Source organism: Sipha flava, unplaced genomic scaffold, assembly GCF_003268045.1.
Source record: "Sipha flava isolate LNK unplaced genomic scaffold, YSA_version1 177_pilon_pilon, whole genome shotgun sequence".
NCBI classification, from domain to species: Eukaryota; Metazoa; Arthropoda; class Insecta; order Hemiptera; family Aphididae; genus Sipha; species Sipha flava.
The window spans coordinates 1,085,599-1,098,473 of NW_020272091.1; positions in this window are offsets into that span (position 1 = coordinate 1,085,599).

Below are 12,875 nucleotides of genomic sequence, written 5' to 3' on the forward strand. Positions count from 1 at the left end.
TAGATATAAATTTTGTAAGTTTAAATAGTATTTATTTTTATATTTGCATATTGAATTAAATAAATAATTTATAAAATTTAAAATATTTAATTATACTAGTAGTCTTTAGTACAAGAATCTTTGGTTCACTTTTTTAAGGGCCCCCCCCTGCGGACAAAGTCTGCGCACGCCTATGTACATAATTATATATTACCATAGTTGTTTAAAATTTGGTCCATTTTTGTTGAAAATATAGAAATAAAAAAAATTTTTATCATAATATGACTTTTATCAATATAAATTATATAATTGGATTTGGTAATTTTCGATTTAGTCAGTTGGTACTGCCTTTTCAAATTTCGGACCTTATCATTTCTTAGGTCCGTATCATTTTTCGGACAAGTGCCAATCACTCCGTTTATCGTTATCAAATTAAGCCTTATCAGCTAATAGTTTAATCTGCAATTTCAAATAAATGTCGAAACACGACTTACCAAATACTAAATACCAAATACCGTCTATTATAATCGTTTATAGTATTTGGACTCACGAATACTGTAGTTGAGTTATATAAATAATAAAATATATATAGTGTATGATATTTTTATATTATATTATTATATTTTATTATATTTATATATATTTGATTATAAATAATTTAAACAACCATCATCGTCGTCATCGTTTACATATATATATATACAGCTGCTAGGATTTTGATAAGATTCCACGGGTCTAACAATATTTCGTCATCATCGGAAGAGTCACAAACTCTATCACGTGCAATTTTTGTATTTCTATTTCTTTTACTATTATAATTGTTAATTATTAATATTAAATATTATACAAATAACACGTCAACACGTTCATGAATTCACCAAGACTTAAATTATCTATTTGATGTTATTTAATTTATTTTATTAATCAATTCAATAAATTGAAATGATTTATATAATACTTTTATACGTGCATTAGCTTTTAACGAACAATTAAATAAAATAATCGAATCGTTAAATTCACTTGAATAAACAAATTCTATTTTCAATAAAAGCTTATGATATAAGTTTCTATTTGCTTAGATGTTCTATAAATTAGTATCATATTTATACAAGCTATAATTAATTTAAAACTAATAAAATTAATTTATATTTACCCGTACTGTAGAAGGGTGGAAGAGAAGATGTGCAGGAACCATGGCCCAGGTTTTATGTAATGTGAGGGTTTCGGATTTGCAAAACAAATTTATTGTTATTCAATTTTACCTCGTGTTTCATAAGTATGGTAAGCCTCATAGCGGCTCTGAATTTATACGAAGAATAAAAAAAAAAAAGATATAGATCATTCCCTTTAAGTACGAATTCAAGATTTTAACTAATATGCAATTGTAGCTTTAAGAAGTCAACAGTGACTTCACAAAACAATATCTATATGTTATACTCAAGATTACATTAAAAAAATCTAATTTAATATTACTTTTATTCAAGGCTTCAAAACGTTATATATAACGTTATAATTTATAATGTTATAACAGAAAAAAAAATGAAAATAAATAAACAAAAAACGAAAAATGTCAAATAACATTAATAATAATACATCATTAATCATAATTAATGATTAAAAATAAACAATAAACGATAAAATAACGTGATGCAACGAAACTGATAATAAAATCATTGTTCATATACTCCAGTGTTTCCCAAAGCAGGCGATATCGCCTCCTTGACGCGGCTAGAGCTATCCAGGGGGGCAATGGAAGTTACAAGCTTAATTGGGGGGCATTTCATTATAAAATGGGGGCGATATTCTTAAAATGGACATACCCAAATGGGTTTTAGATCCATTTTCAAATACAGAAACCATAGATTCTGCAAAATTAGAAGAAGAATTGATAGAAGTAACTACAAATGAGGAATTAAAATTAAAGTTCTAAGAATGTTACCAAGTATTCTGGCTATAAAAGTAGATACCTATACTTTATCCTGGATTGTGGGCTATTGGACAAACATTTTTGATCGCATAAATATCATCCTACTTGGTTGAACGTAGATTTAGTGCAGTAACCAATCTACTCACTAAAAAAATACAACGGTCACAAATAACTAGTCCTGGGGACTTAAAAATGCTGCTTACGAAAATCGAACCTAATATCAATAAACTTCTAGCAAAACACCAACCATATCCATCTCATTAAGATATTTTTTTTCATTTGTACCTATACATTATATATAGATGTATAAACAATAAATTTCATTTTTCATTGCATACTTTTGTAACAATATTTTTTTAAGGGGGTGTCTGTCAAATTTTTTTTTTTTGGAAGTGGGCGGTAAAGATAAAAAGTTTGGGAAACACTGATATACTTGTATATTATTCATAATCGTAAATTATATAAAATTCTATAATCAATGTAACAGAATTTCTAACTTTATTTACATTCGATCTTTTCTACTTTGTTCAGAAATAAAATATCCTATTATTGAAGTATTCGGAATATTCCAGAATATTTTCTGTATACCTATTTAAATTATTTTGTTATAAACAAAAATGGTAATTATAAATGATATGACAGTTTGTACTATAATCTATAATTTTTTTTTGTGGTAAAATTTAAAAAAAATTAACTTTAATTTTTTTGGGCCTCAGTAAACATTTTAGGAAGGGGCCCTGTCGACATTCGTCGATTAAACGACCGTTAAATCCACCACTGGTATCTACAATAATAATTTTATGAATATTTAGAAATTTTTGCTATTTATATTTATTATTTGTCATCATTGATACTTTATTGATATACTAAATACATATTTAACAGAAATTAATAATTATATAAGTTTCATATTCGTTTTCATAATATATCAATTTATAAAAAATGTAAAAATGTCGAAGATATAATTACAGTAAAAATATGTCTAATATCAATCTAAAATTGGCCTTACAAGAAATTATCAGGTAAGTGTAGAATGTAGATCTTTAAATAGTAAACCGGAATGAATATAATATCGAGTTAAATTTAATATTAAACTTTGCGTGTGCTAGTTTGCCTTACGCACATGTTGGTGACCATAAAAATATACTTTACACATTTTTAATCTATCTATAATAGTAAGTAACATAAATGTAGTTCCTTCCTCATGAAATAAAATTAAGGGGATTCCATACCGACCATTTTTATGGAGTTGAGTAAAGGCAATTTTTAGACATTTTGTAAATACATGCGTGCGTGGCGTGTATGTTTGTGTGTAGTAAATGATCATTAGTGTGAGTGACTTCCCTGCACTGCAACCCATCTATCGTTCCACCGCGTCGCCGATTACCGACGTGCAGTGTGTCGCGTCTATTATTATTTTTATTATCTTTATCAATACGACTAATACGAGCGCTCTAATGACCATTTAAAACTGTGACGGTATATCTCCATTATTTTCTTTTGGAAATTTAATACATTGCCTTTCATTTTTTTTGTTTCGACAAACACTTTTTTTTAAATTTTCCCATTTAATTTTATTTTCCCATTTTTTTAAATTTTCCCATTTTTAAAAAATTGGAAAATTTTTGGATTTACAAAAACTAAGTGCAACCATAACTATATAACTACACAACTATATGCTACTATTATAGGTGCACTAAAAAATAAAGATCTGATAATCGACTTGATGGCTGACAATATCATCTAATATTATAATTACATAAAGTAAATGTAAATCATTATATTTGAGCGTGAATGCGTGAGCGCCATGTACACAATATAATATAATAATATAGTCCACGACGGCGGCAATAATTTTATCTTCGATCATTATCGCCTATCGGTAATAATCGGATTGTAGTATATTTTTATTTTTATATGAACATATTATATTTAGATTTCCGATAATTCATTAGCGACGTACGCGACGGCGGCGGCGAGCTAGATAAGCGTGGCGCACTCGCATGCATATGTCACATAAAGTCCAACAACGAATCTTTTTCATAACGAAATATTGTAAATCATAGACCTAAACGAATTCCAACATACAGACTTGAGTTTTACTCCTATAATAATTTTGAAAACAATTTTGTTTTGTTGTTCAATCAACTTTGGATCCTTCGAGCCACATTTTTAATTTATTATTCTTAAAAAGAAAAAACCTCACTTGAAATTTAGAAAAAAAATCTTATATTCTTAAAAATTTAAATGGATATAAATAGTTTTTAAATTCTTTTTTTATGATTCTGATTCGAAGGATTCAAAATAGATTTCATAATAAATTCAAATATGTTTTTGTTTTAATTATTATAGGAGTAAAACTCAAGTTGGTACGTTGGAACGCGTATAGGTCTATTTTACTCTAATAAGCGATAGTGTGGAATCCCCTTAACAATATAAAAAAATCTGGACAAAAAAAAATATGAGAATTTTTCTTATAATACATAAATAAATACTATTTTGCAGTCAGTACAAATAATATTTAGGCCCGATGCACACGTGCGTTTTTCGCCGCTGTGGTGCCGCTGCGGTGCCGCTAATACGGCGAACTTTATATGTGATCAAATCGTGCAGTGCACGCCGCTGCGTCACCGCTGCGTTCGGTGTCTGCCGCAGATAACAACGTCGCCGCAACGGCACCGCGCACGCAAATTCGGTTCAGTAGTACATTATTGTATATCGACTCATGCACATGTCCGATTTTTCCACGCAAGATGTCCGAATCGACGATATTGACATTGAGTTGTTGATCGGTGAAGTCAAAAGTCATAAAGAAATTTTTAACATCGCTGATGAAAATTATCACGATAGGACCAAAAAAAGAAGTGCTTGGATAAGCATCTGTCAGAATTTTTTTCTAGTAGTGGTATAGAGAGTCTCATACACGTGTCTTGAGAGATTATCTTTGGAGATACTTTTGTTGCTAGTTCGTCAAACGAGCGAACACTCATTCGAAAATAAGTAAAAAACTTTTCTGGATTTTCTCTTACATCACTGAATGTAGCATAAAATTCACCTCTTAATAATCTTGAATCTGTAAATGGGTGCACCCAGTAACGTCTATTATACGTACATACATATTTTTTGTGCACCAAGTAAGCTAAAATTGCCTTTTTTTTGTAATAAACCTCCATAGTTGGTAACTGAATGGTAACTAAAAACTAATTAAAGTGATGTTCCATACTGAAGGCCATCTCGGGCGACTAGATGACGTGCGATTACCGCAACAAAAACGCAATGATGTGTATTCAACAACTGCGGCACCGCAGCGGCGAAAAACGCACGTGTGCATCGGGCCTTATGATACATTCTAAATAAAGCATTATATTATTATGTTTATTGGCAAATAATAGCACCAAAACTTGGAAAATTATACTTAAAATCTAAAAATACTTTAAATATGCAAAAAATAATATAATTATTAATTATTATTATTTATGATTATTATTACAATATTACGCAAATATATAATAAATATATGTATATTATGTTATAAACAATTCATTATCAATTTTACACATTTCTAATAAAAAATTAATTCAAATGAATTCGGACAATTTACTTAATTCACGATTTTGGATTTTATCGCGGAAACACTAGATTTCATCAAAATATAATTTTCTAATGCTTATAACATTTTTTGCGCTGCTCCGGTAAACTTTTTTGGTTCGCTGGAAAAAGCAACTTTTCTAGTACATTATATTACATTTTTAAATTTTACATTAATATGCATATTGGAATGTCAACATATTGAAGTCAGGGTTTCGGATTTGCAAAACAAATTTATTGTTATTCAATTTTACCTCGTGTTTCATAAGTATGGTAAGCTTCATAGCGGCTCTGAATTTATACGAAGAATAAAAAAAAAAAGATATAGATCATTCCCTTTAAGTACGAATTCAAGATTTTAACTAATATGCAATTGTAGCTTTAAGAAGTCAACAGTGACTTCACAAAACATTATCTATATGTTATATTCAAGATTACATTAAAAAATCTAATTTAATATTACTTTTATTCAAGGCTTCAAAACGTTATATATAACGTTATAATTTATAATGTTATAACAGAAAAAAAAATGAAAATAAATAAACAAAAAACGAAAAATGTCGAATAACATTAATAATAATACATCATTAATCATAATTAATGATTAAAAATAAACAATAAACGTATTTGTAATGTAAAAAAATTGTAAATAACGTGTTTTGGAAAAACGTTTGTGTTTTTTTTACTTAGAACCCAACATAATTTTTTTTTTTAAATCTTATAGAGTTATGAACAATTCAAAGTTGGTTAACCTATGTTATCAATAATTTATATTTTTCGAATTATTTTATTGAAGGTTTATTTGGAGTATTATTTAATGGACTGAAACCCGATTGAGCACGATTGATCTTTTTTGTAACTCAATTGAGCACGGTTTTAATCAAACAATATGAACCAAAAAAAAAACCCAAAAACCACACGATTGAGTACGAAAATGGGTGCAACTTTGCCGCTATTTCTCTCACCCAGAATAGACATGCTTCATTTTTTTTTTGCAATAACTTTTCGTACATCGCCATTTCAATAGTTCACCATTTTTTTTTAATCCGTTACAACACTTAAGTCAATTTCAAAGTTACAATAATAGACGTCTTTCCTCGGGAAATAACACTTTAAATCCTTCAATTACATCATAAACAATAAACATTCATATCTATTCTGTTTCATTGTATTCCGTAACTTTGACTTCACAAATGAAAGTTTTGAGAAGTATCTCTTAATAAAACAGCTATTGAGTGAAATACATAAAAATATTTTTAAAATATCAAGATGATAAGTTAATATGTTTAGTCTAACTAAATTAAGTAACAATTCTATTAAATTTTTAATAGATGCAAAAAAAGTCTTTTTAATAAAATCTGTAAAAAATTGTACATTGGTTAGACCAATACAGCAAAATAATTTAAGTGTCCCTATATTTCATCCAATCATTGAGCTTACCCAACCTAGGAAATTCACTCATTTTTCAAATTACTTGATATTTCGAATTCCTGATTATGAATATAAATATCTTATATTGATGTGAAATAAATGAAATACTTCATATTATCTATTACTTACAGTCTTTATAAGAGAAATAAATATACAGAATATGAATTACAAATAAAATAAATCTAAAAGAAAAATATTCAATATAGTAACAAATTTTAATTTGGTAATGTATTATTTATAATTTATTGTTACGAGTCATTATTTCGTGTATTTAATTAATTTACTAGGTAATTACTAACAACTAAATAAATGTTAGTAATTACCTAAATTAACAACTAAATAAATGTTAACTGAACATATTAGCCAGTTAACCTTACTGCTGTGATTTAATTTTTAATTATTTGCTAATTATGTAAAAAAATGTACAGATTGCAAATGTTATATAAATATGTTAATAAATTAGTATTTGTCAAAGACTATGCAAGCTTTATAAATTTAATTAAATTCTGTACAACATATAAAAGGGGCTATACATGTCAATCTTATTCAATTGGTTCTTCATATTATACCATAATATAAATTTACAAGTTTTTGATAGTAAATGATAATTTGAAAAATATCAATCATGAATTTCAAATTTATTCTTGGATTTGCTCTTGTTTTGCTTCTTAGTTTCGTCGTAAGTATACACACTAATGTATTGTAATTAGGATTAAAATAAAATCAACAATTATAAATGTTCCAAATATTGTTTTTTCTATTGTAGCTTCATCAACTTCATTAACTTAATAACAGTTTTAGTAATTATTATACTTATTAAAATGATTATTTATGCTGGTAGAAGAGTTTAATATTTAACAGTAACTTATTAATATCTACATATTACACAGACTTATATTTCTACATTTTTGATAGGATAACTTAATTTTTAATTTATAAAAAAGTAACGTCTCTATATAAATACATACAGTGATTTATATGTAACATGATGAAAATATTATTTATGTGTATCCTTATATTGTATAATTACTTATAATTGTTTCTTTTTGTATCTAGAATATTGGAATGGTTGCTGCTGATGATTCTTCTGGAGATTATGGAGATTATGGATATGATGGATAGAGATAATAATAATGTCTACTACATTAACTACACCTACATCATAAATACCGTATACATACATATACGTATTTTATATACATTTATTTACATTTAGTATACGCAGATATTATGATGTATTTGTATACTAGTATATATTCAGTAAAACCCTTTTTAATTAATTCATATTTTAATTTACCCAGTTTTTTCACACATTATATGTTATATTAATGTTCTAATAAAACTATGTTAAACAATGTAAAAACGCGTGAATTTGATGAATATTGTGTATAATACCACATAATCAACTATTTTTGATTCTGACAGTTCTAGTCTTTACGGGGTGGGCTTCATGATATGCATGAGGCTGAGGGGACTGTAGCCCCCTCATTTTATTTAAAATTAATAAAATCTAGTTTTAAATGTTTTTATAATTTTTCCTAAAATTCATCAAGCTTTAAATATTAGCAGTGTATTGCGTTTATTACATCAAACTGAATCTAACTGAATTTATTTACATTTTGAAAGAAACAGTTTTAGGTGCCCTGACGTTATAACAATTTTGTTAAAGAGCTACAGAAAATGGAATAACCCAGTTTTCCTCAAAAGAAGAGATGAAGTTATATTAAATCGCCTCAGAATAGGGCTTACATACTACACGCACGCACATCTCATAAAAAAAGAACCTCCCAAAATATGTCATACATGTGGACACCCAACTTTAATCAAACACATCATCACAGAATGCAGAGACACTCAAGAGACCCGAATAAAACACAACATACCTGAGCACCTTCACGACACACTCGGCCCGGACATAGAAACCATCCAAAACATATTATTATTCATAAAAAATATTAAATTGTACAACTTAGTTTAAGTACCCTTGTAAAAAAAAAAAAAAAAACAATTTTGTTAATTAGAGCTGAAATATAATTACGCCGCCAGTCAACAATATCCTCCCTTTCGGTAAGAGCGCTGTTCCTATTATTTTTGTGTACTCAAATTGCATGGACTTTAATAATCTCTGAAATAAAGTGCGTGTTAAATTTGGAATATCCGGATCATCATTTACTGCACGTATTATATTTGACAATGTTGGAATTTTTCGTCTGAACCAAAATGCATGGATTTTTTGACGAATTTAATTTTTATCGAAAACGTCCACTTTATCTACTATAATATGTAATCTTATCTTATCTGTAGGCCGCCACTCGGCGGCCTGTTAATTAATTATAACCGCACACACCGATAATGTCGACTCCGACTTTGAAAAACACTAGCAACACTTCTGCTAATCAAAACAAAGATAAAAACAAATCAACTGTTCCAAGTGGTAACGCACGCACACATCGTACCACAAGTGATTCCGTGTTTTCAATCACAGATACTCCAACAAAAACAAAAACAAAGACGACTTTACTATAGTCAAAGAAAAAACCAAACGACTACTATTTTCCTCCAGCTCTTCCGGGAAAAAGGAGAATAAGAAATCCAAAAAATTATTTATTTCAACTAATCGCTTTGATCCAATTGCCATTAACGACGATATGAAACTAGCAACAGACACTCAAAATCCCGCAACAAATTCCATTATAGAACAAGAAAAAAAAAAAAAATCTCACTCCCACCACCTATAATATTCCGTGGTGTCAAAGATTTTATAAGCGTGCGAGCTGATCTAATAGATACAGTTGGTCCCAATAGCTTCTCGGTCAAATCAACAATAAACACTTTAAAAATTCAACCTAGCAATCCTGAAGCATATCGAGAAATTACACACTATTTAAAAGACGCGGAAGCCGAGTTCCACACGTATCAAATGAAGGAAGATAAAGCGTTCAGAATCGTCATACGAAACCTATATTCATCTACCACTCCAATCGAAATCAAAACTGCAATAGAAGAAATAGGATTCTCCGTACGCTCAGTAGCAAACGTCCTTAGCAAAATCGAAAAAATTAAGTTACCCCTCTTCTTCGTGGACCTCGAACCAGACGATATAAACAATAATATCTTCGAGATCAACATCTTACTTAATACAAAAATAAAAATCGAAGAACCTTACAAACGACGTATTATCATTCAATGCCAAAATTGCAAGGAATATGGACATTCAAAAGCATACTGCTCATACCCACCCCGATGTGTACGTTGTGCTGCTCAACACCTCACATCCTCTTGCACAAAGTCCCGAGACATACCTGCTAAATGTGTATTGTGTAATGGAGAACATCCCGCCAATTATAAGGGATGCCAAATATACAAAAATCTACAAAAACTCCGCAATCCAAACTCAAGAAACCAACAACCTACAATTAACACGCAATCCAATCACATCCAAGCAACAGCACTTCTGACTGAAACCCATCCACCTTCCCCACAACAAAGGTCATACGCAAATATTACCTCTAATCAAGAACCACCTAATTCTCAAACAAACCAATTGGACACAGGTACTATGCTAACCAGTTTTATTAACGATTTTAAAGCCCTCATTAATCCTCTTCTCTCTCTCTTGACTACAGTTCTAAACAAACTAATTCAACAAAATGACAAATAACTCACCAACCTCTAAATCGCTACTAATACTTCTATGGAACGCTAACGGCCTCCATAACCATCTTAATGACCTACAACTAACACTACATGAAAAACGCATAGATATCGCTCTTATATTCGAAACCCACTCAACAACTCGCAATAAAACTTACATTCCAGGCAACACCTTTCTCCACACAAATCACCCCGACGGCACTGCTCATGGTGGTGCAGCTATATTTATCAAATCCTCAATTCTTTTTCATCCACTTCCTCCATGTAATGAGCCACACATTCAAGCAAATTCCATCCAAATCACACTTGATCACACACCTATTACAATCACTTCAACATACTGCCCTCCTAGACATACTCTCCCCACTGCAATTTGAATTATTCTTCAATACATTAGGCAACAATTTTATCGTAGGCGGTGATCTGAACGCGAAACAAATATAATGGGGTAACCACTCCAACTCACCCCGTGATAACACTCTCCTGTGGTTAACTAATAATAAAAATTACAACATTCTGTCCCCTCCAAGCCCCACCTACTGGCCAACCTCGCCAAGAAAACGTCCCGATATTTTGGACATTTTTGTCGCAAAAATTCTAAACAGGCTATATTGTACAACTAAAAATCTCCAAAACCCAATGTCAGACCACTCCCCAGTGCTTCTAATAATTAACACCGAACCCCCAATCAAACTAACTAGACCTTCATTAATCAATGGTGTAATAAATTGGGACACATTCCAATCAAGTCTAGCCAATCAAATCGATTTAAAAACTCGCCTAAAAGCAAATTATGACATCGACGAGGCTGTTTACAATCTCACAACCAGGGCCGGATTTAAGCGTAGGCTATATAGGCTGTAGCCTATGGGCCCGCACCACAACAGGGCCCTCACCACACCATCATACAACTAAAAAAAAAAAAAAAAGGCTCCGTCTAAAAATTTTTCATTTACAGTTTTCTAAAATTGGTGTTGTGTAATAAAATATACTATATAGTATATAGTGTGTACGTGTGTACATTATAATGGGAATTTCCCATACACCGCGTCGTCGGTAGATTATCACTCGATAACGTTTAGTTTTAGAGATGGCTTAGTTAATAGTTTCTCTATTCGTGTGTATGCCCTTTTTATTTTCTAAAAACTTTCTATTAGGGCCCACACCACAATTGAGCCTAGGGGCCTACAAATCCTAAATCCGGCCCTGCTCACAACTTCAATTCAATCAGCTTCCTGGAGCTCTTGCACACCAAACCCTACTCCCAACCAAAACTATCATACAATGCCCTCACACATAAAAAACCTAATTGTACAAAAAAGAAGGGCAAGAGCAACTTGGCAAAGAACCAGATACCCCCCCAGAGGCGGATCCAGGATTTTTTTATGGGGGGGGGGGGGATTGAAAATTGTTTTCTTTGGCACTTGGGATATTATTTATAATATTGCGGTCAGTGACTGATCAAGGGTTTTTACTTTTTAATGCAGTAGTGCACATTCATCTTTTGGCAATGTTTTCAACATTTTACGTATAATGGCAATCTTGCCCGTTTCAATAGCTACGCCTGAACGAAGTTTCTCATGTTTAAAAGGAATCAAAACCTATCTGCGAAATACAACAGGTCAAGAAAGGCTCAATGGTCTAGCTTCTATGAATATTCATAAAGATATTAATGTATCAGTTGATGAGGTTTTTGAAGAATTTTTTAAAAAAACAAGAAAAATTTAATTCAAAACTTTTAATTTTATTGTAAAATTTTATTTAAGTGTATGAAATAATTTAATTGAGATAATAGTCAGCAGTATAATACATTTATTTAAATCTAAGACAACTTACTTTGTACAAAATACACTTAGCCGAGAAAAACCGGTCCGGTTTATGTGATATTGCGTTTTCTCGGCTCTTCTAGAATCTTCTAATCGATACCACCACCCCCCGCACTAACGACCTGTTATCGCTACTCCGAGCACCGGGCCGTCGGAACATTGCGATGCAAGTCAGTGTCGTGCGTCCTCTCGCGCGGTGAGCAGTACACCGTCGCTGTACTGACTGTCTGCCTTCACCTGCCGTCGGAGTCACATCTTGCGACCTTGTGTGTCGACGACTCGTCACGGCGCGGCAGTTTTTGCGGTGTTGGTGCACAAGTGTGTGCATCGCGTACCTACCAGGGTTTGTGTCGGTTGACCACCCGTTTTTGGCTGATTAGCCGATATATCCACCAGTCGCGAGTGGTTTTTGGATCCACGTCTTTGTCAGGGATCGCTGTTGGCTGGAGCGTGTTGCTGGTTGTTGGTCT